At 39.5% G+C, this 27,718-nt stretch overlaps 1 protein-coding gene across 2 annotated transcripts in view; it reads left to right on the plus strand.

The window, feature by feature from the left end:
• Positions 1-1,605: 1,605 nt before the first annotated feature.
• Positions 1,606-27,718, plus strand: part of SOX6 (SRY-box transcription factor 6) — a 665,386-nt gene continuing 639,273 nt past the window's right edge. The window contains exon 1 of one of the 2 annotated variants that reach the window (XM_012456568.3): positions 1,606-2,322. The gene's annotated coding sequence lies outside the window, so the exon portion shown is untranslated. The remainder of the gene's footprint in view (positions 2,323-27,718) is intronic. The other variant, XM_012456580.3, reaches the window with a different exon arrangement.

Raw genomic sequence — 27,718 nt, forward strand, 5'->3', positions numbered from 1 at the left:
TTTTTTCCCCACAGTTGCCTACCTTTTCCCGGCTACAGTTTGCCTTTCTCTTGACTCCTCCTCCCAGCGCCCTAGCCCCAATAGCGCTCTTTTGGTCCTTTTCCCTTCAGCCTACCTCTCCCCAACCTAGTGCTTGTCTCCATTCTCCTCTGACCCCGACTCTCTCTCTTTTTTGTCTCCTTCCAGTTCTCTCCTAATAGTTGCTTCACCGTCTCTTTTCAGGCGCTTTCTCCAATTCCAACCTCTAGTCTCGCCGGTCTCTCTGCCCTCCTCTCTCATTGCGGCTCTCTCTTGCCTTTGCCTCCCGCTCTCCCCTCCTTCTTCCCCCGGCCCGCCCTCCTCCCTCCCAGCTTCTCTGGCTCGCTGCCTCCCTCGCCTCTTGTCTCGTCTTGCCTGTGTTGTCTGGGAGGGGAGCCCTGCCTCCTCTCCCTCGCTCAGATCAATGCCCTGGCCACTCACTTTCTGATGTTGCACGACGGGAAATGCTTTGAATACTTACGACATGGCCGCTCACACTGATTGCCAAGATTGACAGCACTAACCATCGCCTTCACTTGTTCCAGGGTGAAGCCCCTAGTCACCCCGCTCCGCGCGCACCTCCTGGCACCCCGGCGGCAAACTTCTGCCGCTCTGCGCTGCCCCCGCCCGGGGCCGGACACCCCCGCAGACTTGAGTTAACGGGCCGCGCCGGCCGCGCCGCTGGGGGGTTCTGTTCCCTTGCTCCCTGGGCTGTGCCAATTGACCTAGCACCGACTACCCTTCCTTTTAATTTTTTTTTTATTTGTATCTTTCCCTTTTTCTTTAATGCCATTTACTCCCGCGGCGCAGCGCACAAGGAGCCCTCCCGCGCGGTACCATCCTGGAGCCCGCCCAGGTAACCGGGACGGAGCGAGCGATTTCGAGAGCTTGGGAGGCAGAGCCAGGGCGCGCGGCCCGCTGTGAGCTACCTGTTGGGGCGCCGGAGGGGGCAGGGGGCAGGAGCCCAGTGCCGGGCCGCCGTCCCTCGGAGCCTTCCGCTCCTGCCCTTCCGGGCACTCTAGGGTTAGTTTCTGTGAGCTGGGACCGAGGGGCTGGGGCAGGACAGGCGGAGGGACGAGAGCCGAGGGAGCGGAGCCCTGAGAGGGCGCGGGTGGCTGGGAGCCGCGGCTGCCCGGCCGGGGCGGGTTTGCGTACTTGCCTGGGGAGGGGAAAGGAGGAGGAGGAGCGGGAGGAGGGCGCTCCGAGGGGCCGACGCGGAGGGGGAGTGGAGGGAGAGAAAGGGGCCCGGGCGCCCGCCGCTCGCTGGTGGACGCGCGGATCCCAAGGATGCGTTCCCTTCTCGGAGAGTTGCGCCTTGTTCCGGAGCCGGTGACAGATCTGCGTGGCGGGCTTCTGGTTTTCTTCCCTCCACCTTCCCCCTAAAAAATGCACTCTGAGAAAACACATGTTGTAGCCGTAGATAAATGTGCGTAGGACACTAAGGCAAAAGGGCAGGGACAGGGACACAACGCAACCTTTGACAACAGAAAGCTGTTATCGCCATCCTAAGTATTCGTCCGGAAATCTGTCTGCCCTCTCGGCCCACCTCACTCCTCCACCTCCGCCTCCCCGCATAGATATTCTAATCTATATAATTGGGAATGTTGTGAAAAAGAAGTCAGGTGGCTTAGGGAATGAATTTGTAAGTCTCCGTGAAGTTTGAGGTAGGTATTTCATTGAAGTTCGCGCAAGTGTGTGATAGAGGAAGCTTGTGTGGCTGCGTGTGTAGTCATCCCCCCTCGTTCTGTGTAAGCAAATGCGTGTCGGCTTTGAAGGTTCAGATGGGACCGCTGGGCGGTAATGGCCCCTGTGTCCACAAGAGGGCAACATCCTGAGGGCTTTGTGAGCGCCGTATCTCTTGTTATCGCTGCCGGCTTGGGTTTAGAGAAAGTTATACTGAAACTTTAAAAAAACTGATATCACATCTTATTTCGCGATACTAAAAAAAGAAAGATATATAAAAAAAAGAAAAAAGGGAAGTGAAGAGAGAAGAGAGTAAGAAAGAGAAAGGCAGGCAGGCAGCCAGCCTACCCGGGGGAGAGCCCTAGTCACACCGAGACTAGGGGGAGGGCTGTTTTAATTGTGGGTTTGGCCGACTGACGACTGGAGTGCCCTCCTCGGCTGTCTTAGTTGTAGCCGGAGGTCACGTAAATCGACCTTAAAAGAATGCATAAGCCATAAATTAAAATAAACCCTCATCCAAGGGCTGATCCATAAGTAGACAATATCCAACCTGGACAAAACGGGCTTCCCTTGCGAGCCGACCTAAACCGCATCCCCCAAAGAATAGAGACTAAATGCAAAGTAAGTTTCGTAGCAAATATTTTGTTTTCTTGAAAAGTGTTGGGTTGATTCGCTGTGTGACTGCGACGCCACAGTGTTCGGAGCGCTTCCGCGTCAGCCAGGCTCTGGGTGCGGGAGGTCGGGAGGACCTGCTGAGCTGCTGGGCTTCTTAACGCTACCCCCACCCCACCCCCATTTCGGTTTGGAAACTTTGGCTGTTTGTGGGGTTGATGCTGGCCGAGGGCGGGCGGGAGTCGAGGATCTCCGCCGCTCTCTCGCCGGGATGAAGTTTACTCAGAGGAGTTCATAAAGAAAACCCGGGTCGCTAGAAAACGCGTGCGCTCCCTCCTCCCACCCTCACCCCACCGCCGCTCCGCCGCAACTTTCGCTGGACGCCCCACGAGTTGCCTCCGGCTCCCTCCGCTTCTCTCTCTTCCTTCCCCTCCCCCCGTTTTTGGACAGCACTTTTTAATGATCTTTTCAGGAATAAACACACCAAATTCCAAGCCCATCCGAAATCCAAGTGCTAACTAATCTGTGGTCTTCTTTACCCTGGCCGCGAGGGCAGTGGTGCCTGACCTGGCGGGAGCAGGGGTGAGGGGTAGCGCAGCCCCACCGGGCGCGGACTTCGCCACAGAGTCCGCTGGCCGAGCGCACTGTCTCCGGCACGTTTCTTCCCCGCCCCGCGTCCCTGAGCCCAGCCGGCGCCCTCCGTCCTGCTCGGCGTCCTGCCCGGGCCCCGCCGCCCGCTGCTGCCCTGCAGCCCCGAACGAGGTCCGCTGCTCCGGGGCTCGGCCGAGGGCAGGGGGCGGTGCTGCCACCCGCTCCGGGGCCCAGCCCGAGCCCGGCCGCTCCCGCAGGAGCTGCTTTTTTCCTTCTCCCTTAAAGGGCCGGGCAGAGAAGGGAAAGGGGTTGTGCAAAGGCTGCTGGGGTTGTGTGCTCGGACGCCTGGAGGAGCGGCCCGGGGCTGCTGAGAACAGATTAGCTCTGTGCCCGGCTCCTTCCCGGGCGCTCCACCGAGCTTTAAGATAAAAAGTGGTGTGCTCGGAGCAGATAAAAGGTGGTTGTCGCCAGCGTGTTTTGAGTTTTATTTACGCTGTCTTAGGCTGACCAAGTTTGAAAACCTTGTTTTGTGTGAATCGCCAGATATTGAATGCGGTCTCTATTTGGGAACTAAAAATAAGTCTTCGACTGAACTGGCGGAGCTGGCCTGTTAGCGAGACGGGTTGTCCTGGGTTACTTTTGTGTGTGAGACCCTGTGAGGGCCGCGCTTGAAGTTTAGGGTTCGAGGTTGCCCGAAGCCGTCTTTGCGGCAAACTGGGCTGGGCTCCGGACCTCCCGCTGCACTGTCAATGGGCGCTCGGATGACGTCCGCGTTCCGGGCGCCGGTGCCCGCCGCGTACTCCTGCGGCCGGGCTTTGGCCCTGGCTGGGCGGCCAAGCTAGCAACCCGGGGGAGTGGAGATGAGAGAGGACCCCTCCACTCCTGCCCACCAGGGTCTTCTGTCTCCTGCCCTTTCTAGTCACATGCCCAGGTTTTTCCCCGGGTCCCGAGGAGAACGGACACCCAGCCCCGCCCAGTCTATTTCTAGGAGGTGGGTTTGGTGAATAAAAAAGGTCAAGTGGTCGCGTCTTCGAGCCGGTCCTTGGCGAGGGGGGACAGGACGGACACCTGGCAAGGCCTGCCCTGCCTGTCCCCCCTACCCTGGCCATCCCACCCGCCCACGGCTGGCCTCCCTAGGCCACATTCTTGCGCTAAGTGCGAGAGGCTGTGGGAAAAGCAATCCTGAACCGGCCAAGGGCCGGCGAAGCTGATCCCGCAATGGCATTTTGTTTTGAACAGTTGCTGGGGTTGACGTTTCCTCATAAGGTAAGGTGTCACTGGACAGTCGGCTGCCCAAATGCCACATGTATAATTAGCCTGCGCACTCAGCACCTCGTCCCCGAGGCCCGCAGGCACGGGCTTGGCCGACCCGGTCCGCTCAGCTCCGTTCTAGGTTCCAGGATTCCCGAGGGAGGGCCGAACCGGCCAGGGCAGCCTCGGGAGGCCGTGACTGAGAAGAATGTGACAGTGTAGACTTGTCTTGGATTTTTTTTCTCTTTTCTTCTCTTCCTATTTTATCTTCTTGTTTTTCGGCTGTTGAGGAACTATCGGTAAGAGGTGTACTGAACAGCAGCGCAGAGTGCAGACTGAATGGGGAAAGGAGATGCAGAGAAAATCTGGCAACATACCTATTCTTCACACTCCACCCGTGGGAAAGGGCTGTTAGTGCCCCTGTGTCTCACCAGCCCAGTAAAACCACCCCAGACTTGGCATTGTATGTCCTAGCTTGGGTAGGTACTTCAGGCTTCTAGGTTGGATTGTTCACCTGTCTCTGTGCTCCCTCCAGCCCCTACTCCCAAAGGTTTCTCAGAAAGTTAGTATCTGCACTCTGATTGCAGCTTCTGGTTTCTCCCTCCAGGCCTAGCCGCTTGGGGCTGCTAGTGATCACTGTGGGAAAGCCTGGGCATATCTGCTGTCTTCCCCTGTCTCACTCTTGTTCGGCCTGGCGTTCTTAGGAGCAGTGCCTTGTTCTCTGCCCAGCTTATTGCTCGAGCTTCCTACCTAGCTTCCCAGATCCGAGTCTCAGGTCTGCTTTAGCTTGCACTCTCTGGCAGAGACTAGATTTCCGCAGCCGGGAACATGATTTTCCTTCTGTCACCCTGTGCAGTTACCCTGGAATTCAACACTCAGCATTAGGCATTTGCATCAGTCTTCCTCCTCCTCTTGTTTCTAGACCACTCACATATGCGTTATACCTACTAGAGGATTCTTTTTTATTTCAAAACAAAGAAACAAGCAAACATCCTAAACCTTTCACAAGTTTAGTGGGACAGGGTTAGCTTTTCTTTTTTCTTTTTGAGATGGAGTCTCGCTCTGTCACCCAGGCTGGAGTGCAGTGGCACAATCTCCGCTCACTGCAACCTCCGCCTCCCGGGTTCAAGCGATTCTTCCGCCTCAGCCTCCCGAGTAGCTGAGATAACAGGCGCACACCACCATGCCCAGCTAATTTTTGTATGTGCGTAGAGACGAAGTTTCACCATGTCTTGAACTCCTGACCTCAGGTGATCCACCCACCTCGGCCTCTCAAAGTGCTGGGATTACAGGTGTGAGCCACTAAGCCAGGCCCAGGGTTAGCTTTTCTATGGTAGCAAGAGTGCACTTTTCTTGGTGGGAAATAGGGACACAGTTTATTAAGTTGCATTTGCTTTTTATTGAACTGATGAAATATTTCATTTTCTTATAATAAGAGAAAAGTTATGACTGATTTATGTATCTTCTATGCAGTTTTGAAAGTATCTTCTTGAATACACGTATGTGAACACATGGGCAGTAGGCCAAATGACATGTAAATTTTTTTCCTCCTACATTCTTGAAAACCCCATAAGTCCAGAGAAATTGTTCCTATTCTTAAAAAAAAAAAAAAAAAAAGCAAATAACCAAAAAAAAAAAAAAAAAAATCTTTCAAACTCTGAAAGCATTATTAGGTCTAGTTTAAGATCAAAGATAGTGAGTAACCAGGATCCAGATATCAAGTACCAGGGCATTAATTCCAAAGACATACTGACATCCTCTGTTACTCTTCTCATGTACTTCCAACACCTCCCTTCTCTTCTCTTTTCCACCATATTTCTTCAGTTACAGTGGCAAAACTAGATAGCTTTTTGTTTCTTGTTTATCCTGTTTATTGTTGCTTTTATATGTTGTTTTGGAAGTTATGAGAGGGAACTTTCTCTTACTATATATGTATTTCTTAAAATGTACAAAAAATTGAGTTCTTTATTATGGAACATGATATAAAGTACTATAATAATATTTTGTGTCACTACAATACAACATTATATTACAAAGACAAATATAAAAATATTAATGAAACAGTATCAAGTACTATACCTTAAACTGATACTATAATGGATTTGGTAACTGAATGCCTAGAAGAAATGAGATTAAGTAGGAATATTATATTGTCTGTTGGGCATTTTTTCAATAGTAGCAGAAAACAACAGATATTTTTCATTTTAGGGAAAAAGCATATATGTACGATATTTTAGCATAACTGGCAAATCTTTCTTTTATAATGATTTAAAATATATTACTGTAAAAACATAAATGATAAATTTTGGTGGCGTTATTGAGATTTTGACCTCTGTTTCTATTTGACCTCTTTTAGGAATTATTTAGTTATTAGTCACTGATGAATTTGCTGCACATATCTATCTTATATTGAAGATATTAGTGACTTTTAAATAACTTTTTTTCAATTAGTACAATAGGTGCTGGAATAAATGAATTTTCTTTTGAACAAGATAATATACATTATATACATTGGCTTTAACCCCTACTTTTAATATTTTCTATGCTTATCAGTTTTGTTTGGTTATGTATCTCTTTCCATATTTGAAATTCTCTCTCTTGTTAGTGAGAGAATTCATACATACATATATTTTTCACTATTTGCAAGCAACATTCTGTGAAAGTACAGAATAGAACACCAAAAATTTTGGTTTATCTAAGAGCTATTTGTTTTAATATAGTTTAGGGATGCCTATATATCAATTGATGTTTTTGAAGTCAAGTGAAACATTCCATCAAGCTAATGTGTCTGAGAATACCATATCAGGCACAGACAGGTACTAGAAATGATAAAACACAGATAACTTACAGCAAGATGATTTGCAGATGGGATGCATTATCTGCTGTCATGAGGTTAGATAGGCCATATTACCATTAAAAAATTAATCAAGTTATATAGGTATATAAGATTTAATGAGAACAGATTTTATTATAGATACCTGCTAAAAATGAACAAACATTCACTGCTGTTTAGAGAAAGCAATGGGCTATTGTTGGGTTTGGATTGCTTCTTAAGAAAGATGCCTCTCCTCTATTATTTTTTTCTAATAAGGAAAAGTAAGATATTAGAACATTTTCATCCTGACGGTATTCATTCTGACTGTACATTTTCTACTGATTATGCCCTGAATCTCAACATTCAAGTAAAAGTCCTAGTGCTCCTATATACTGTAGGAAAAGCAATTTTTATTAATATAAGCTCATTTTAAATATGTAGCATATCCTTTTGGCTTGAAGTTCTTCAACTGTGATCCGAAAACTTATTGTTTTAGTGAGTGTTGTATCAGAAACTCTCATCATCCTTTCATTATATATTCACTATTTATTTACAGGAAAGTGTTTTTATTTTCCTTGTTCTGTGGAAAAGGGTAAAAGCTTTTCAGTTAATTATTTTGTTTAGACATTTAAACGAACTGGAAATAGTTCAAAATTTGCATTATGGTTTTTGATAGAGCTTTTCAAGTTTTAAGTATTCATAGTAATAGTTTGGATAGAAATATCAATTGAAGAATGTAGGTGGAGGGTGTAAATGGAATATTATATAAATCTACTGCAGACTCTCTCAGCTCCAAAAAAAAGTGCTGGTCTGTTTTTCCTCAAATCTGTGGTAGTCTTAAAAAAGGGAACATGAAACCCTAAAATCTCAGAGAAGCAGTATCGATTCAGTTCCTAACTGCAAATCCTTCATATCTTTGCTCAAAATATCCAACTTTACACCAATATTAGCCATTCTTTTTATAGTGATACCATGCTTAGTAAAAAACTTCTAAGCACTGAGGTCAGGTGTTGAGATTGGATTCTAGTTTATTTTTTATGAATCAGATAAAGATTTCTGTGCATGAGACCATATGTGAAGATGAGAGAACAAGAACATTTCCATATCAAAGGCAATATATCTGAAGCTGCATGGTAATTAAAATGCAGTGGTTTGGACTCTGTGCACTAGCACTTTAGCAGAGCATTGCTGGGACCTTGTGCATCATGCAGGCGGTTGCCTCTTGCATACTTCTTGAAATACACTTATAATTTTGTACAAACATTTATGCCAGTCCACACTTTTCTGTGGATAATTTGTATTTCATCCAAACCATTCAAAGTAGAAGTTATTTTTTGAGCTACCCCCTCATTATGGCTTTTGTGCATCAACTATTTTTATTCTTCTTGTTTGTATTTCTTTTTACCAGAATGATGGCTTGTTTATATTCAGAATCTCTTCTTGCTCCTCTAAGACCCCTAATATATCACTCATATTTTATTATTCACTAAAAAAACTTTCATTTTTAGGAAAGATGTGAGTTATTTTCTGAGGTTAATTGTAGATGCTGTAATCTATTATAAACTAATAAACCACATTAAAAATCAACTGCCTACTTATTTCTACTTTATAATGCTAATATATTTAGTAATCCTCACAAATTTGCACAATACATATATTAGAAAAAAAATCCTTTTTAAGATGCTTAAAGAAAAATTCTGAAATTTTCCTTTTCATTTAAATGGCATGAAAATGTGTAGTGGCATTCTCTTTCATGATACTTCAAGTGAACAACAATCGTTTGAAACTATAGAAATTTTGTATTTATCTAAAGAGTTATCTCTTTCCATTTATAGGGGGATGTTTGATTTTGTTTATAAAGAACTGAGTTAATATTTTAGCCTGCAATTATTTGGAGATAAAATAGTGAAATACAAAATCTAACAATTGGTAGTCGCATGTTGTATACATTTTAGAAATTTTTGCATCTTTGGTGACCAACTTCAATTTGCTGCTCTGTAATTTTCTGGCTTTTCTGTTTCTGTATTTGCTCTCTTTCTACGAACACTTTGTTGTTGTGCATGTGGTGAGGAATTCATTGATGTATTTTATTTACTAAGCTCCCATGGTCTATAAAGCCTTCTAAAGATTTCTCTGGATTGAAGCATCATGTATTGAAGAAGCCTAATGTGATATTATTAAATCCTTTAAGAGTTTTGTGTGTTTTAACTATTTTAAATCAAATTACTTAAGTATATTGATTTGATGGTCTTCATATCAATATACTTAAGTATATTGATTTGATGCTCTACATATCAATGATGATATGTATAAATAGGCATAATAAATATAAATTCAAAGTGCACTATATGATGTACATGTAAGAGTGTATACAAGCATTCTATGTTCTCTTGGTTCTCTCTTGATCTCTTTCTTCTCAGAAAAATCTTCCATGATAACCTTTGAAGTCATCTGTTATCCTTGCTACCTTCAATAATTTGTTGTTTCTAGTCATCTTAAAAAGAAACGAATTGTCTATCTTTAATATATCTATTCAAATGTAAAAAAGCAGAAGGGACTTTATGCTGTTTGTGATTTTGACTTCACTGAGTACAATTTCTTTGCTTTTTTGAAAAGTAGCTCTTTAAAATTAGACAAAGAAAATTAAAGATGCTTCACTTTCCAAGGCTGCACAAGCCCAATATGTAGAAAGAGGGAAATGCAACAGATTTTTTTTTTTAAGAGCATACTCATTCTCAGGCATAGTTGCAAATGCTACATATTATACTTTACAAATAGGTCATTTAATAATGTGAACACTTACTAAGTTCTAGACACCCTGAAGAGCATTTTTGAAGCCATGAGTCTTTACTTTTTAAGGATTTTCTCTTCTTCTGAAGATTTTCATATTTGTAGGTGGGGAAACAGGTGTGATTGTCTTGATGCTAAGCAGGTTATTTATAGAACTGAGTAAGAATGCCCCCAGCTAAGAGAGAGTAGTTCATTGTTTTTTCTTGGGAAGGAGTATAGAAGGTCAGGAATATTTTTATTTTCTCAGAAATAATTTCCAACTCTGTTCATGGGCATTGAACCTTCTGTGTATGAGAAGGAAGCTCTTCTCCTCCCAATATATTCACGGTATAATCCCTAAGCCTCAGTTTCCTTATCTATAAAATGGGAATAATAATAATAATATCTACATCGTAGTGTTGTTGTGAGGATTACATGAAATAAATGACTGTAAAGCACTAAGCTGAGGGATTGGTATAAAATAAACATTTAATACATGTTATCTATTACGGTTGAAGTGGTGGTTCTACACTTAAATTATCTGGATCTGGCTTCCCATTCCAGCTTTACTATATAATTGCTATGTAATCTTTGGGAAGTTATATAACTTGCTTCTTTTCATGTTATATAAAATAGAAATAACAATATAGGTTCTTAACTTTCTTTCCTTGAAAGGAGAATTAATCTATGGTCTGGAAGATCCGGGATAGCATAGTGACTAAATGTAGAGTTTACATGTTCAACTTCTCAAATTTGATAAAACTACAATTCTAAGGCCTAGAAGAGATTTTGAAAGATAATTTCATTGGTCATTGTCATATAGTATTGATCACTCTTTCCCTATTCTAATCAGTTAAGAAGTTCTCTTTATTTTGAAAGCCTGCCAAGAGGAGATTTTATAATCTTTGGTTATATGTATATGTAGCAATGATTAACACCAGGAATTTCTTTGTTTCAAATATACAGATCTCAATCTGTTTTCTCTTGCTTTCATTTTAAGAAAAAATGAAAGCAGACATTCTTCTTCATTTGAATGATAGACCTATATGTGTGAAGACCAAAATTAAACTTCCAATTTTGATTTTTTGAATATTTCCTTTTGCTTTATTTTCTAAACTAGTTGTGTGACCTTGGAAAAGTAATGTAACCTTTCCAAATCTCAATTTTCTAATTTTAAACATAGGGATGGTAATATAATTTATTCCATGGGTTGTTAGAAAGATTAAGTTTGAAGATGCTATATATATACATAAGTGGGTAGAACAGTTCTGGACAACTGTGTTAGGGTAACCTGACAATAGTTATATGATCAGTACAAGAACTATGACATGAGAAAGGGTCTTAATTCTCTTATATTTGTAGAACTCCTCAGCCTTTAAAGTGCTTTCATATTCATTGCCTCATTCAGTAAAAGGTATGTGAAGTAGATAAACTTACCAGTCATACTAACTTTCTACTTGATATGAATCAATATTTCAATTGGGTTTTGCTTCAGGATATTACTTACTCCAAACGAAGCTTGTATGTTATAAATTAGAACTGGCTTTTTTGGCCCTCTTATTTTCTAATTTCTTTGATATAAGGTCAGTGCTCATTTATTGTATTTTCCAACTTATTTCCAGAGCCAAATTATTGCTGCATTTCCCATACACCAATGTAAAAGAATAATACCATGCTGATCAGAACCATTAAACATCAGTTCTATATGTCTTTGATTAATACAAATTAGAAAATTACTTAACTATTATAAGTATGGCAAGTTTGATAGAAAACAATCTTTCAAAATATGGGGGTCATGAGGGAGAATTAGTGAAAGAATCCTTGATGGTGAAAAGGCTGAGAAGCACTTGATTATATAATTTTAAAGATGAAAATGCATGGTACTAGTGAAGAGGTATGCGTACAGGTGATTCTATACAGTGCTAATTACTATAATTGTGTTATGTATAAGAACAGAAGTACCTGTGTCAGGGAAATCTTCTAGTAGAAGATGGCCTTTGATCTGTGATTTAAAGGATGATGAGGCATTGGCTTTAGGTAACATCCTAAAGAACACTGAACATGGGGGAACATTTGATAGTATAACTAGCTTTTCTGTAGATCTGACACTGAAGTGTCTCGTACATGTTTTTTTGTGATTCCTAGAAAGGCCGTGTCTGTCATGAATGTGATACGGACATAAGCCAGCAGCTTGGCCACTGCACTTCTCTTTCTTAGCTCAGTTTTGTGGTCAGGAACATTGTGAATGCATTTTAAGGTACAGAGGAATCTTTCAAATTGTTACTTTCCTTCAAATATGTCAACTAAGTATGAAAATTACAGTAAGTGGCTTATTAATATATGAGCTGTTGATCAGGGCTGTGAGTTAATAAAATCTTATATCTTACGCTGTAATACACTTTTAGAAAATGGACAAGCATGATCTTAGAGAAAGAGCTGTGTCTGAAAGCTTTTAGATCTAGGTGTTATTTCTGTTTCCCTTATGTGTTGCTGATCTTTAGGTGCCTCATATTTATAATGAAGTTTTTCCAATGGTAAAGTTGGCATCTATCATAACTTCTTTTTTATTGAGGGATAATATGAAAATAAATTAATCCTCAGAGTGATGATTTGAGATTTTTGGAAGAAATACAAATTATGATTATACAGTGATGATCATGAAACAGCAGTAGTGGCAGAAGCAGCAGTAGCAGCAGTAAACCCTCTCTACTCCTGATAACTTTCCAATAGGGATGATAAATCCACTTATTAGTTTTTAATTTTTTAAAGCTTTCTGTTTGTTAGTGTTTTTAAGAGATGGGGTCTTGCTCTGTTGTCCAGGCTGGAGTACAGTGGTACAATCATGGCTCACTGCAGCCACTCCTGGCCTCAAGTAATCCTTCTGCCTCAGTCTCCTGAGTAACTGGGACTACAGAAGTCCACCACCAGGCCTGGCTAATTTTTTTTTTTTTTTTTTGGCAGAGATGCGATCTCACTCTGTTGCCCAGACTGGTTTTGAACTTCTGGCCTCAAGTGTTCCTCCTGCCTTGGCCTTCCAAAGTGCTAAGATTATAGGTGGAGCCATCATGCCCACCTAATTTTGTAATCTGGAAACTCATGTTTTCCAATAACTTTTGATTGCCTTTTCTCTGAGCCAGCAGGCCTTCTTATATATTTTTAGTTTGGATGCTCTCTGGTGTTTAATCACTTGTTTCTCTAAGTTAAACACACTTACTGAGTTTTGCAGCCTATATGACTGTGACATAATCACTTTCTGAAAAGAGATTGGTGGTCACATAGGCCAGAGAAGCTATGGCCCTGGTGTCCAATGGCTTTAACCTATTTTCCTCACCACTGCTGTGGCATCCTGGAGACTTGCATTGTTGGTAATGCTGTGAAAAAAAAATGATGAAACCTCTACATTATAAAGGAGGGGGAAAAACTGGTGAAAGTTATAGAAAACAGTTTTAAAACATCCTCTTAGTCTTATTAAATTAGTTATGATGCTAAAAGCATCATATTTAAGTAACATCTTCCTTTAAGATTTTCAGTTAAGTTCTTTAATTAAAGAAGCAAAAACCAAAACAAAAAGAAAATACAAATTGAAATAATATAGTGGCTGAACAAAGTTTAAATAACTTGGAACACAGCATATTAATCAACTGAGTCTCAGGAACATTTTTTACCCTTGACTCTGGAGACCTAAATACATACGGAAGGAAAATTTTATTGTTTTAAAATTTCTTAGCTGTACTCCTTTCCCACTATAATGATGCACAACGCAAGTAGATATATTGAGGTTTAAAAAAGGATTTTAATCTTGGAACCCGTAAAGGCATTTGAAGGGAAATTGTCAGCTTTTCTGATATCAGATTCTTTATATGTTTACAGATAACAGTAAGTCCAGAGAATGCGTCCATTTGTAGTTTTTGTGTAGGTTTGTGTAATTTTACAGCTATGCTAATGTAGGCGCATGTACACTGAATACTATTGACTTTTGTGTTTTAAATTGTGTGGCATTTTGTAACAGGTTTATTTTTTCTGAGATATATATATTATTTGAGTTAATCATATATATATATGCATACATATGTATATATATACACATATATATATATATACATAAACAACCTGTGTTGGGTAGGACTAGTGAACTTAGAGACTCATATTCTTACGTAGGGCATGACAGGGAAAGGATGAGAAACAGCTTGACTTTTAATTATGACACCTTGGGCTGTTTTCCAAAGGATTCATAATTAGCTGTGTCTTAGTTGTGAAGTTTTGTGTTTGATTTCTTTGTTATATCTACATGGAAAGCTCATCAATGTTATCAGGAGCTATGTAAATAGAGTATATAAAAAATATACCCCTTTATATTGTACATGAATTTTTTCTTTTTACGTTCTGAATTTATTTGTATAAAACAATACTGTTTTAGGTGTTAAGAGCTTGGGCTTTTGAATCAGCACACCCGGGATCAAATTTTGTTCTACCATTTACAATTTATTTATCCTCTCTGAATCTATTTCCTTAAGTGTTAAATGAGAATATTAATGCCTTCTTCCTAGGATATTGTGAGAGTTGAGAAGATGATGTGCATGAAACACTTAGTACCTTGTTTGGTTCATAATAAGTGCTTGGTTGTTATTTTTCTATGAAAGTCTGATTACAGTACAAAAATATCACTTTACACCCTTTGCATTCATTTTCATATTAAAAGATAATGGCATAATTAAATACTTGGGAAGAAACTTATAATGTATATGGTAAGCATTCTGATTTTTTTTTCCCTAAAGGTGGATTTTGATTTGTTCAACATTATTCCCATCCTTTAAATAAGCAGGGATACTTACTCATTATAAAGGTGATCAAGGCCAAAGATATAGTCTAGAAATCGTGGTTTTGGTGTCTTTACTTTTACACTGTGTTCAAAGCTGACCATCATCATCTGTGACACTCAAAATCCATCCCTGTTTATAAAGAGTATTCCATTACTCATTTGTCATGGATCACCCTGAGTAAAGAAGGATGTTGGGAAGATGGTGCACACTCCCCTATTTTTATAACTGACTGCTCTTTGCCACTTGTTCTTATCAGCCCTATTTAATGTGCTATTAAACTTATCCTTTGAAATTTTAATTTTATCATATTTTTCATTTTTGGGTATTCAAATGATTTTTTTCAGATTGGTGAGGTAATCTTTATAGACAGATATAGAAATATCTATATGTGCTTTAAGCTTATCTTTTATTTCTTTAACCTATTTATTTGCTTGCTGATAACTCCAGTATCTATAATTTCACTACCGAGAGCCATAGCTGGTCTCTGCTTTTTCTTAAGATTCTTGCTCAAGGCACCTTATTTTCTCTTATGCTTAGCTGTTTTGTTTTGTTTTTATTTCAATGAGCTGATCATGTTCCTCGGAATATTATTTGCAGGGATTCTTTGAGGCCTAGAATGAAGGGGAACTCTTGTAGAGAGGATTTCCATTAGCCTTGCCACATTCTTCTGCATTTTCTTAGCACTACTTTCACATCTTTGGGCCGTTACTCTTCTTCTTTCTTGATTCGTACATATACTAGTTTCTGCAATTTAAATGCCAATAAAATAGGACGTTTGTATGAATGTGCTTTACATTTTATGAGGCTATGCTTATATAGATACTAATTTTGCTTATTTAACAAGTTTATATCTGAGATAATTTAAAAGAAATATGGTTTTGTTAAATTTAGTAAGAGAGGTATTAAATTATATGGTCATTCTAACTTGTCCCAAATGAGCTCTCTATTTAATATATGTATTTAAGCAATATGTATATTGCTAGTGCATCTTAAAAGTAAATATCTTTGATAATTAACAAAATGCTTGTTTCAGTGTTATTACATAGTAACCTATAGTTGGTATCTTCCCTGATTGATTGGAGTGAATGTAGGAAACATTTTCAGTACCTGAGGTCAAAGGGGCATAACTTAGTATATTCATGGAGAGGAAATAGGGTTCTTAGGTATTCTAGATAGCCTAAGTGCAGCAGGAGAATATTGTTGGTAAGAGTGAGTCTGGAAGTATTCCTCTGACAAGACAATATTAAGGTTTGTTTGGGAGAACTTCTGACAGAATAGTGGTTGCCACATTTTGGATAGAGCACACCCTTAGGGAAACACTCATGAGCCCTAATAACGTGTACATATGTATCTCAAAATTTAAACACATACTATTTTGCTAATACATGCTATAAACATGTTCGTAGGTAGGTATTGAATAAAAGAAAGCTATATAGATAAAATAATATTTTAAAACAAATTGTGGTCTCCCAAATCCTATAATCGAATATACTTTGTTATTTTTGAAAGTCTCAGTGTAATACTGTTGGATGGCGATTTAAAGATCTGAATTTAAGTTCATTTTACTTTGGTACATGGCTTTAATGCTGCCACAGCTGAAAATGATATTTCAGAAAGAAAAATAGATGCAAATGGGAGAAGGAAGTAATTGACTGCATAAATTGATTACATACAAATGTATGTTAAGAATTTTGTTAAAATTCAGATAGTAACCTCTGTCTTCCCTGACATTGTTTTTGCTAGTGACGTTGAAGGTATAGCATTTTTATATTTTTTAATACATGGACTCAAAACCCATTAAAACTTTTTGGAACATCACTAAATAGGTTAGAACATTCTGTTACCAATTTTTAAATCAAAAATAGATGAAAATTTTTGTAGGTGATAGCATAGAATTTTTGGTAACAAGTATCACACTATGATGGAGTCATTTCCAAACGTGTTTTCAAAATATTCTTTCATAACATAAATCCATTTGGAAAAGCATTTACCTTTTCATTGATAAAATATCACCTTTGTCTTGAAGAACAGATTAAGTTAGTTTGTTTGCTTCTATGTTTGTATGTATATACCTAATTATCTTTCTGAAGTCTATCTATCTGTCCGTCCATTTATCTAGTCTATGTGTTTGGTAACATGCACTCATAGCTTCTTGTCATCACATAAACGTTTAGCACATTTGGCACATTAGTTTTTTTTTTTTTTTAAACCTTATACTCAGGTTTGGGAAACTGCCGTAAGATAAGCAGTGGAACTGCTGGATGGTGCAAACAATTCTCATGTTTATGCCCTTTCTCACTTCAAAGCATTGTAAAGATTTTACTATGGTTTATAGGCCTCTTTAAAATTAATTTTTGTGGCTACATAGGTGTATATATTTATATGGTACATGGATATTTTGATATAGGCATACATTGCATAATAATCATATCAGGGTAAATGAAGTATCTATCACCTCAATGATTTTTTCTTTCTTTGTATTACAAACAGTCCAATTATACTTTAGTTATTTAAAAATGTACGATTAATTATTGTTGACTGTATTACCCTGTTGTGCTATCAAATACTAGATCTATCTATATTTTTGTACCATTAACCATATCCACTTGGCCACCTCCCTGACTACCCTTCCCAGGCTCTGGTAACAATCATTCTACTCTTTGTCTCCATGAGTTCAATTGTTTTAATTTTTTTAGCTCCTACATGTAAGTGGTAACATATGAAGTTTGTTTTTTGTGCCTGGCTTATTTCACTGAATATTATGACCTCCAGTTCCATTCGTGTTGTTGCAAATGACAGGATCTCATTCTTTTTTTGGCTAAATAGTACTCCTTGTGTATATGTACCACACTTTCTTTATTCATTTATCTTATAAGCCTATTTTTAAAAGTAATTCCATTATCATGTAGCACTTGGCTTTGATATTTGCTACAATTGCTTGATTGTGAAAGATGTAGTTAGTGAAGTCCATGGTACTATCTCTGTAATCTTATCCCTTTGTTCCTTTAGTTCAGTATACAAATGTATAGAAAGAATTTTATTAAATTCTTAGTTTTCCTTAAAAATGTTTTTTTCTTAAAAAAAAAAGGAATTTGTTGAGATAGAATCTTTCCTGGTACATATTTAAGTGGCTCACTAAAAATTAGCCCTTTGCCTATCAAACATAAACTGAGGCATGTTGAGAAATATGTATATTCATTCCTCTGAAAGGCAAGCATCCTATGTGACATTTCTTTTTGCAGATTTTCAGCCAAGTTTTCTATGTATCTTTCAACATTTGGGCCCTACCTACTATACCACCCCAGAAGACATAATTCACACTGCATTGTAGGTAAATGGTGATTCCAGAGTTGTGCATTACGCAGTGCTGATTGTTGTGCATTACGCAGTGCTGATTTTTAGTTAAGGGAATGTATTTAAGTTTATTGTTATATTATTTTTTGTGAATTAGTTTAACTTTTTTTTTATAGCAGCAGAAAGAACAAGTGCTTTTCTGATAGCATGTAACTTTTTATCTTCTATAAAAGAACTTCAGAAGACTTTTCAAAACATTTAAGTTTGGTGAAATTTTGCAAAATACTGTTTGAGCGTTGAGTATGATTTTAAACATTGTTGGAAAAATCGCAGCAATATACATTTATATTGATGTGCTTAGTTTTTAATGTCTTGCTGATTGTAAAGGGTTCATATTATTTAATATCTGAAAGTACAATAGGGCAAAATATACTGTAAATAATACTAGATATAAATCTCTATCTCAAATTGGCTTCTTGATGATTAAACAAATTTTGGCCTATTTTTTTGTCAGTTATGTATGGATCATCATTGTTTCTATCCTGTAATATGTCTGCTATTGAGCTACTACTAGTAGTACAAATGTCAGCTTGGTCATGGTCTTGTTATCATTAAGGCTTACATTATTATTTATTTATTTAGTCTTTGAGACAGAGTCTCACTCTGTCGTCTAGGCTGGAGTGCAGTGGTGTGATCTCGGCTCACTGCAATCTCTGCCTCCTGGGCCCAAGCGACCCTTCTGCCTCAGCCTCCTGAGTAGCTGGGACTACAAGCATGTGCCACCATGCCTGTTAGTTTTTGTATTTTTAGTAGAGATGGGATTTTGTCATGTTAGCCTGCCTAGTCTCAAATACCTGACCTCAGGTGATCCACCTACCTCGGCCTCCCAAAGTGCTAGGATTACAGGTGTGAGCCACCGCGCCCAGCCAAGGCCTACATTATTAATATTATCCTTAAGCTATAGTTTATTTGGAAGGATCATTTTAAACCACTTGGGTATTTGTTCAGGGTTAATTTAGTCAAAAACTAGATTATATTATCTACGATTATTCTCTTTACCCATGATACTTCTGATATTGGATGTTGCACATTAAGACGTGTAGACTCAATCTGCCAATCTGTATTTAAATCTAGGTAAGGATTAGTTTTTCTTACATTTAAAATAAAAAAATATACCCCAGTATACTTACCTAGTATATACTTTTAGGACGTGTGTATGCACTTTGGAGACTACCGAAATAGATAAAACTGGGAAAGAGAGGTGAGAGCATGATGAGTCAAGGAGTCTCTAGATGATACTCTTCTGGTACATAGTCCCTCTGAAGAATGTAGCCATTACTGAAAACCTAGAACAGGAAGTGGGACTACAGGTTGACTGGTATTGAGGTTTAGAAAGCAGGAGTATGGTATATATATATTTTTTGGTGGGGGAGGTGGGAATTTTTTTTTGGTCTCACTCTGTCACTGAGGCTGGCATGCAGTGGCGTGGCACAATCATAACTCACTCAGCCTCAAACTTCTGGGCTCAGGTGATCCTCCTGCCTCAGCCTCCAAAAGCACTGGGATGATAAGCCATCATGCTGTGCTAATTTTTAAATTTTCAAAAAAGAGACACTGTGTTGCTATGATGCTTGAACTCCTGATCTCAAGTAATCCTCTTGCTTTAGCCTCCCAAAATGCTGGGATTATAGGCATAAGCCATGGTGGCTGGCCTAGTGTGGCATTTATTATTATTATTATTATTTTTATTGCATTTTAGGTTTTGGGGTACATGTGAAAAACATGCAAGATTGTTGCATAGGTGCATACGTGGCAGTGTGATTTGCTGCCTTCCTCCCCTTCACCTATATGCGGCATTTCTCCCCATGCTATCTCTCCCCAACTCCCCACCCCCTGCTGTCCCCCCAGCTCCCCACCAACAGACCCCAGTGTATAATGCTCCCCTCCCTGTGCCCATGTGTTCCCATTGTTCAACACCCATCTATGAGTGAGAACATGCGATGTTTGATTTTGTGTTCTTGTGTCAGTTTGCTGAGAATGATGGTTTCCAGGTTCATCCATGTCCCTACAAAGGATGCAAACTCATCGTTTTTGATGGCTGCATAATATTCCATGGTGTATATGTGCCACATTTTCCCTGTCCAGTCTATCATCGATGGGCATTTGGGTTGGTTCCAGGTCTTTGCTATTGTAAACTGTGCTGCAATGAACATTCGTGTGCATGTGTCCTTATAGTAGAACGATTTATGATCCTTTGAATATATACCCAGTAATGGGATTGCTGGGTCAAATGGAATTTCTATTTCTAGGTCCTTGAGGAATCGCCAGTGTGGCATTTTTAATATGAGAGAGGAAGCAGATTTAACTTTAAAGCAGATTTATGCTTTAAGGCAAAGCAGTTTGAGTCATTTTGTTGGTGTGAGTGAGTCATCAAAGTTCCATAGTTAAGTGTATTTATCATGTTCAGGAGAGGGGGACAATGGAGGATTACTCCTCTCCTGAATGTCTGGGATTCTTTATTGTTTCTGCACCCACCCTTTCTTGGGTTTAGGTAAAATCAGAGCAGAAGTTGGGAAAGGACAGTAAGGCAGCAGTTAGGGATGGCATAGGCAAACATTATTATCAGTACTCTCTTCTCCCTTTTTCTTCTTTTCTCTAACTCATTGCTGTAATTCCTGGGCAATTTGATATAGTAGCAAAAATCCAGTCTGGGAGTTTCAGCTCTACCAATAAACTTTGGGTGACTTTGGCTAAGTCATTTCTCTCTTCGAATTAGTTCTTTCATTGGTGATTGGGAAGTTTGATGATCTCCAAAGGGGTTTGAGCTCTGATACCCTGTTGATATCCATCTGGGATAGTGTTCTGTGCTGCCCCTTTATATAGAACTTCCAAGCACCATGTCCACTGTGCCGTCTAAAGTGACAAATGCTAGGAATCTAATTTAATATATGAATTCATGCCAGTAGACTCATGAGCAAAAATGATACAATATTTCTAGCTGCTTCCCTTCACTTTTCCATACAGCTTTTCATAGAGTGTATTTCCATAGTGTGCTCCTGGAGAGTGCTCTTACTTCCTAACCCGAAGTGTCTAATGAGAACTTTAGGAAGGAAGTATTAGCATCTGAGGGGTTGTGCCTGTGAAGGAGATTGGGCTGAATGAAATAGACAGAGTATTGGGACACGGCCATCACTTCATTGCATGTGTTTGGCTGGGATGGCAGCAGTGGCCAGTGCCAGGTTTTTTGAGTATGGTTTCTGTCACCAGCAGAGTTGGCTGTCTTTGAAGTCTGTTAGTTAACCTCTTCCAGAATCTTAGAGTACAACTAGCACTCAAGAGAAGGAGGATGAAGGAATCTCTAGGAATAAAAAACACCCCTGTTTTTATTAACAACTTAGTTCTCCTCTTATACCAGTTTTTTGAAGCATTTAATAAATGAACAGATTTCTGCTTTTCTCACTTTCTTTTCAGTATCCATTTATTTTTATGGATGGAGATAATATTGATTAATGAACTGGATGCATATTGCCAAATATATATTGAGCAGTTTTCACATATAGACATATTTCTGGATGCTTTCATAAGATGGTGATAATAATAGTACCTATATAATAATTTTTGAGAGGTTTTATTAAGCTAATACACTTGGAAGAGTGCTTGATATGTTGTAAGAACTCATTATACATTAGTGATTATTATTTTATTATTTAATCTACACAACAGCTGTGGGAGGTAGATGTCATTATTTTAGTTTTATAGAAAAGGAACTTAAAGCTTAGAAAGGAAAAATGACATGCCTGAGTTTACATAGCCATTGCATGGCAGAACCGTAATCTAAATCTAGATATCCTACCTTGAAGTTCTATGGCATTTCTGCCGTATAAATGCAGCTCGCTGTAACATGCAAGTTAAGCTAAGAGATTTTCCTCAGGTAATCTACAGGCCAGATAATAAGGAGCTTAGATAATGGGGATAATCAAGAACCGAACATATTATTATGTGGTGTTGAATTTCAGCAGGTATGGTTATGAAGGCAGTCCTTGCTTTGCACGGTATGGTGTTAACTGGAAGTCTTGTACATCATAACCCTGTTGTCACTTTGTATAGCTCTGATTCCAACTTTACACAATTGTCATGTCATGGTTTGATCTTAGTTATGACAGAATCATGCAAAGTGAGGATACGGCTGCAATATGCACTAATTTCAGTTATGGTATAATGCAAAGCAAGGACTGTCTCTACTTCCATGAGTTTCACATTCACATACAGAAATTCTCAAATTACCTTTCCTTTGGAATAGTTAGATAATTCATTTCTATTTTATGACCCATTATCTTTTTTTTTTTTTTTTTTTTTTGGACAATCTCTCACTCTCTCACCCAGGCTGGAGTGCAGTGGTACGATTACAGCTCACTGCATTCTTGAACTCCTGGGCTCAAGGGATCCTACTACCTCATCCTCTGGAGTGGCTAGGACTATAGGTGAACACCACTATGTCCAGCTAATCAAAAAAAAGATTTATTTGTAGAGACAGGAGTCTCACTGTCTTACGTAGGCTATCTTTTTTCTTCTAAGACTGCTCCTACTAAGGGAGAGTACCGTGTTGCATAAGTAAGTTCTTGAAGGTCACTGATGCTTGGCTCTTGGCTTATAGGCACACCATCTCTGATATTTATTGTATCCAGTAGTAGATCTCTCTCAGTACTTAGAAACACTTGTTTTCTTTTCTTTTTTATCTTTAATTTCTCCCCACCTTTTATTACCTCTAAACTTTTTTCTGAATTGATGTTATTTTTTTCCTGTTTCAGCAATGTACAGGGAGGCCACTGAGGCCAGTTATCTCTCAGTTGGTATTTTATTATATGAAAAGTGATTTATTGCAGTAGACGGTGAGCAGCCATTAAGCAAGAACTGGGCCTTTTAAAATTTCTTTTTAGATATAGATGCTTAAATTCTTTTTAAGCACTTAGTAATCGTTTCAGCCTGGAGGTTATAGCATAGATTTCAGTTTTAGAGCAAGATAATATTGAAAGGACTGAAGCTTTGAATGTTTCCTTGTCCCCAAAGTTTATATCAGCTGGACACAGTGGCTCACGTCTGCAATCCCAGGGCTTTGGGAGGCTGAGACAGGCAGATGGCTTAAGCCCAGAAGTTCGAGACCAGCCTGGGAAACATGTCAAAACCCTGTCTCTACAACAAATACTAAAATTAGCCGGGTGTGGTGGCATGTGCCTGTAGTTCCAGCAACTCCAGAGGTTGAGGTGGGAGGATTACTTGAGACTGGATGGTCCTGGCTGAAGTGAGCCACGATCATGTCAGTGCACTCCAGCCTGGGTGACAGAGTAAGACCTGTCTCAAAAAAAAAAAAAAAAGTAAAAAAATTAAAAAAAAATTTTCATTTGAGTCTTTTTTTAAATTGCATTTTAGGTTTTGGGGTACATGTGAAGAACATGCAAGATTGTTGCACAGGTACACACATGGCAGTGTGATTTGCTGCCTTCCTCGCCTTCACCTATATGTGGCATTTCTCCCTATACTATCTCTTCCCAACTCCCCACCCCCCGCTGTCCCTCCCGTATTTCCCCCCAGCAGACCTCAGTGTGTGATGCTCCTCTCCCTGCATCCATGTGTTCTCATTGTTCAACATCCACCTATGAGTGAGAACATGCGGTGTTTGATTTTGTGTTCTTGTGTCAGTTTGCTGAGAATGATAGTTTCCAGGTTCATCCATGTCCCTATAAAGGACACGAACTCATCATTTTTGATGTCTGCATAATATTCCATGGTGTATATGCGCCACATTTTCCCCGTCCAGTCTATCATTGATGGGCATTTGGGTTGGTTGCAGGTCTTTACTATTGTAAACAGTGCTGCAATGAACATTTGTGTGCATGTGTCCTTATAGTAGAATGATTTATAATCGTTTGGATATATACCCAGTAATGGGATTGCTGGGTCAAATGGAATTTCTATTTCTAGGTCCTTGAGGAATCACCACACTGTCTTCCACAATGGTTGAACTAATTTATACCCCCACCAACATTGTAAAAGTGTTCTTATTTCTCCACATCCTCTCCAGCATCTGTTGTCTCCAGGTTTTTTAATGATTGCCGTTCTGACTGGCATGAGATGGTATCTGAATGTAGTTTTGATTTGCATTTCTCTAATGACCAGTGATGATGAGCATTTTTTCATATGCTTGTTGGCCTCATGTATGTCTTCTTTTGTAAAGTGTCTGTGCATATCCTTTGCCCACTTTTGAATGGGCTTGTTTGTTTTTTTCTTGTAAATCTGTTTTAGTTCTTTGTAGATTCTGGATATCAACCCTTTGTCAGATGAGTAGATTGCAAAAATTTTTTCTCATTCTGTTGGTTGCCGATTCACTCTAATGACTGTTTCTTTTGCCGTGCAGAAGCTGTGGAGTTTGATTAGGTCCCATTTGTCTATTTTGGCTTTTGTTGCCAATGCTTTTGGTGTTTTGGTCATGAAGTCCTTGCCTAAACCTATGTCCTGAATGGTTTTGCCTAGGTTTTCTTCTAGGGTTTTTATGGTGTTAGGTCTTATGTTTAAGTCTTTAATCCATCTGGAGTTAATTTTAGTGTAAGGTTTCAGGAAGGGGTCCAGTTTCTGCTTTCTGCACATGGCTAGCCAGTTTTCCCAACACCATTTATTAAACAGGGATTCCTTTCCCCATTGCTTGTTTTTGTCAGATTTGTCAAAGATTGGATGGTTGTAGATGTGTTGTGTTGCCTCCAAGGTCTCTGTTCTGTTCCATTGGTCTATATCTCTGTTTTGGTACCAGTACCATGCTGTTTTGATTACTGTAGCCTTGTAGTATAGTTTGAAGTCTGGTAGTGTGATGCCTCCCGCTTTGTTCTTTTTGCTTAGGATTGACTTGGCTATGCGGGCTCTCTTTTGGTTCCATATGAAGTTTAAGGTGTTTTTTTCCAGTTCTGTGAAGAAGGTCACTGGTAGCTTAATGGGGATAGCACTGAATTTGTAAATTACTTTGGGCAGTATGGCCATTTTCACAATACTGATTCTTCCTAACCACGAACATGGAATGTTTCTCCATCTGTTTGTGTCCTCTCTTATTTCATAGAGCAGTGGTTTGTAGTTCTCCTTGAAGAGGTCCTTTACGTTCCTTGTTAGTTGTATTCCTAGGTATTTTATTCTCTTTGTAGCAATTGTGAATGGCAGTTCATTCTTGATTTGGCTCTCTTTAAGTCTGTTACTGATGTATAGGAATGTGTGTGATTTTTGCACATTGATTTTGTATCCTGAGACTTTGCTGAAGTTGCTTATCAGTTTCAGGAGATTTTGGGCTGAGATGTTGGGGTCTTCGAGATATACAATCATGTCATCTGCAAATAGAGACAATTTGACTTCTTCCTTTCCTATTTGAATACCCTTTATTTCTTTTTCTTGCCCAATTGCTCTGGCTAGAACTTCCAGTACTATATTGAATAGGAGTGGTGAGAGAGGGCATCCTTGTCTAGTGCCAGATTTCAAAGGGAATGCTTCCAGTTTTTGCCTATTCAGTGTGATACTGGCTGTTGGTTTGTTGTAAATAGCTTTTATTATTTTGAGATATGTTCTGTTGATACCTAGTTTATCGAGGGTTTTTAGCATGAAGGGACGTTCAATTTTGTCAAAGGCCTTCTCTGCATCAGTTGAGATAATCATGTGGTTTTTGTCTTTGGTTCTGTTTATGTGGTGAATTACATTTATAGACTTGCGTATGTTGAACCAGCCTTGCATCCCCGTGATGAATCCTACTTGATCATGGTGGATAAGCTTTTTGATGCGCTGTTACATTCGGTTTGCCAATATTTTATTGAAGATTTTTGCATCTATGTTGATCATGGATATTGGCCTAATGTTTTCTTTTCTTGCTGAGTCTCTGCCGGGTTTTGGTATCAGGATGATGTTGGTCTTATAAAATGATTTGGGAAGGATTCCCTCTTTTTGTATTGTTTGGAATAGTTTCAGAAGGAATGGTACCAGCTCCTTTTTGTATATCTGGTAGAATTCAGCTGTGAACCCATCTGGACCTGGGCTTTTTTTGGGTGGTAGGCTCTCAATTGCTGCCTCAACTTCAGACCTTGTTATTGGTCTATTCAGGATTTCGACTTCTTCCTGGTTTAGGCCCGGGAGGATGCAAGTGTACAGGAATTTATCCATTTCTTCCAGGTGTACTAGTTTATGTGCATAGAGTTGTTTGTAATAATCTCTGATGATCGTTTGTATTTCTGTGGCATCTGTGGTGGTATCCCCTTTATCGTTTTTTATTGCATTTATTTGATTATTCTCTCTTTTCTTTTTTATTAATGTGGCTAGTGATTTGTCTATTTTGTTAATCTTTTCAAAAAAACCAGTTCCTGGATTTATTGATTTTTTCGAAGGGTTTTTTGTGTCTCTATCTCCTTCAGTTCTTCTCTGATCTTAGTTATTTCTTGTCTTCTGCTAGGTTTTGAGTTTTTTTGATCTTGTTCCTCTAGCTCTTTCAATTTTGACGATAGGGTGTCGATTTTAGATCTCTTCTTGCTTCTCATGTGGGCATTTATTGCTATATATTTTCCTCTAGACACTGCTTTAAATGTGTCCCAGAGATTCTGGTATGCTGTGTCTTTGTTCTCATTGATTTCGAAGAACATCTTTATTTCTGCCTTCATTTCATTGTTTATCCAGTCAACATTCAAGAGCCCGTTGTTCAGTTTCCATGAGGCTGTGCGGTTCTGAGTTAGTTTCTCAATTCCGAGTTCTAACTTGATTGCACTGTGGTCTGAGATACTGTTTGTTATGATTTCCATTCTTTTGCATTTGCTGAGGAGTGATTTACTTCCAATTATGTGGTCAATTTTAGAGTAGGTGTGATGTGGTGCGGAGAAGAATGTATATTTTGTGGATTTGGGGTGGAGAGTTCTGTAAATGTCTATTAGGTTTGCTTGGTCCAGGTCTGAGTTCAAGTCCTGGATATCCTTGTTAATTTTCTGTCTCGTTGATCTGTCTAATATTGACAATGGGGTGTTAAAGTCTCCCACTATTATTGTGTGGGAGTCTAAGTCTCTTTGTAAGTCATTAAGAACTTGCTTTATGTATCTGGGTGCTCCTGTATTGGGCACGTATATATTTAGGATCGTTATCTCTTCTTGTTGCATGATCCTTTTACCATTATGTAATGTCCTTCTTTGTCTCTTTTGATCTTTGTTGCTTTAAAGTGTATTTTATCTGAGAGGAGAAATGCAACTCCTGCCTTTTTGTTTGCTCTTCATTTGCTTGGGACATCTTCCTCCATCCCTTTATTTTGAGCCTTTGTGTATCTGTGCAGAGGGTTTCCTGGATACAGCACACTGATGGGTTTTGGCTTTTTATCCAATTTGCCAGTCTGTGTCTTTTGATTGGGGCATTTAGCCCATTTACATTTAGGGTTAATGTTGTATGTGTGAATTTGATTCTGCCATTTTGATGCTATCTGGCTGTTTTGCCCATAAGTTGATGCAGTTTCTTCATTGTGTTGATGCTCTTTACCATCTGGTATGTTTTTGGAGTGGCTGGAACTGGTTGTTCGTTTCTATGTTTAGTGCCTCTTTCAGGAGCTCTTGTAAGGCAGGCCTGGTGGTGATGAAATCTCTGAGTACTTGCTTGTTCGTAAAGGATTTTATTTTTCCTTCACTTATGAAGCTTAGTTTGGCTGGATGTGAAATTCTGGGTTGAAATTTCTTTTCTTTAAGGATGTTGAATATTGGCCCCCACTCTCTTCTGTCTTGTAGAGTTTCTGCTGAGACATCTGCTGAGACATCTGCTGTGAGTCTGATGGGCTTCCCTTTGTGGGTAACCCGACCTTTCTCTCTGGCTACCCTTA

This window comes from Aotus nancymaae, unplaced genomic scaffold (genome assembly GCF_030222135.1).
Source record: "Aotus nancymaae isolate 86718 unplaced genomic scaffold, 86718_ANA_hifiasm-v0.15.2.pri h1tg000059l, whole genome shotgun sequence".
Taxonomy (NCBI): Eukaryota; Metazoa; Chordata; class Mammalia; order Primates; family Aotidae; genus Aotus; species Aotus nancymaae.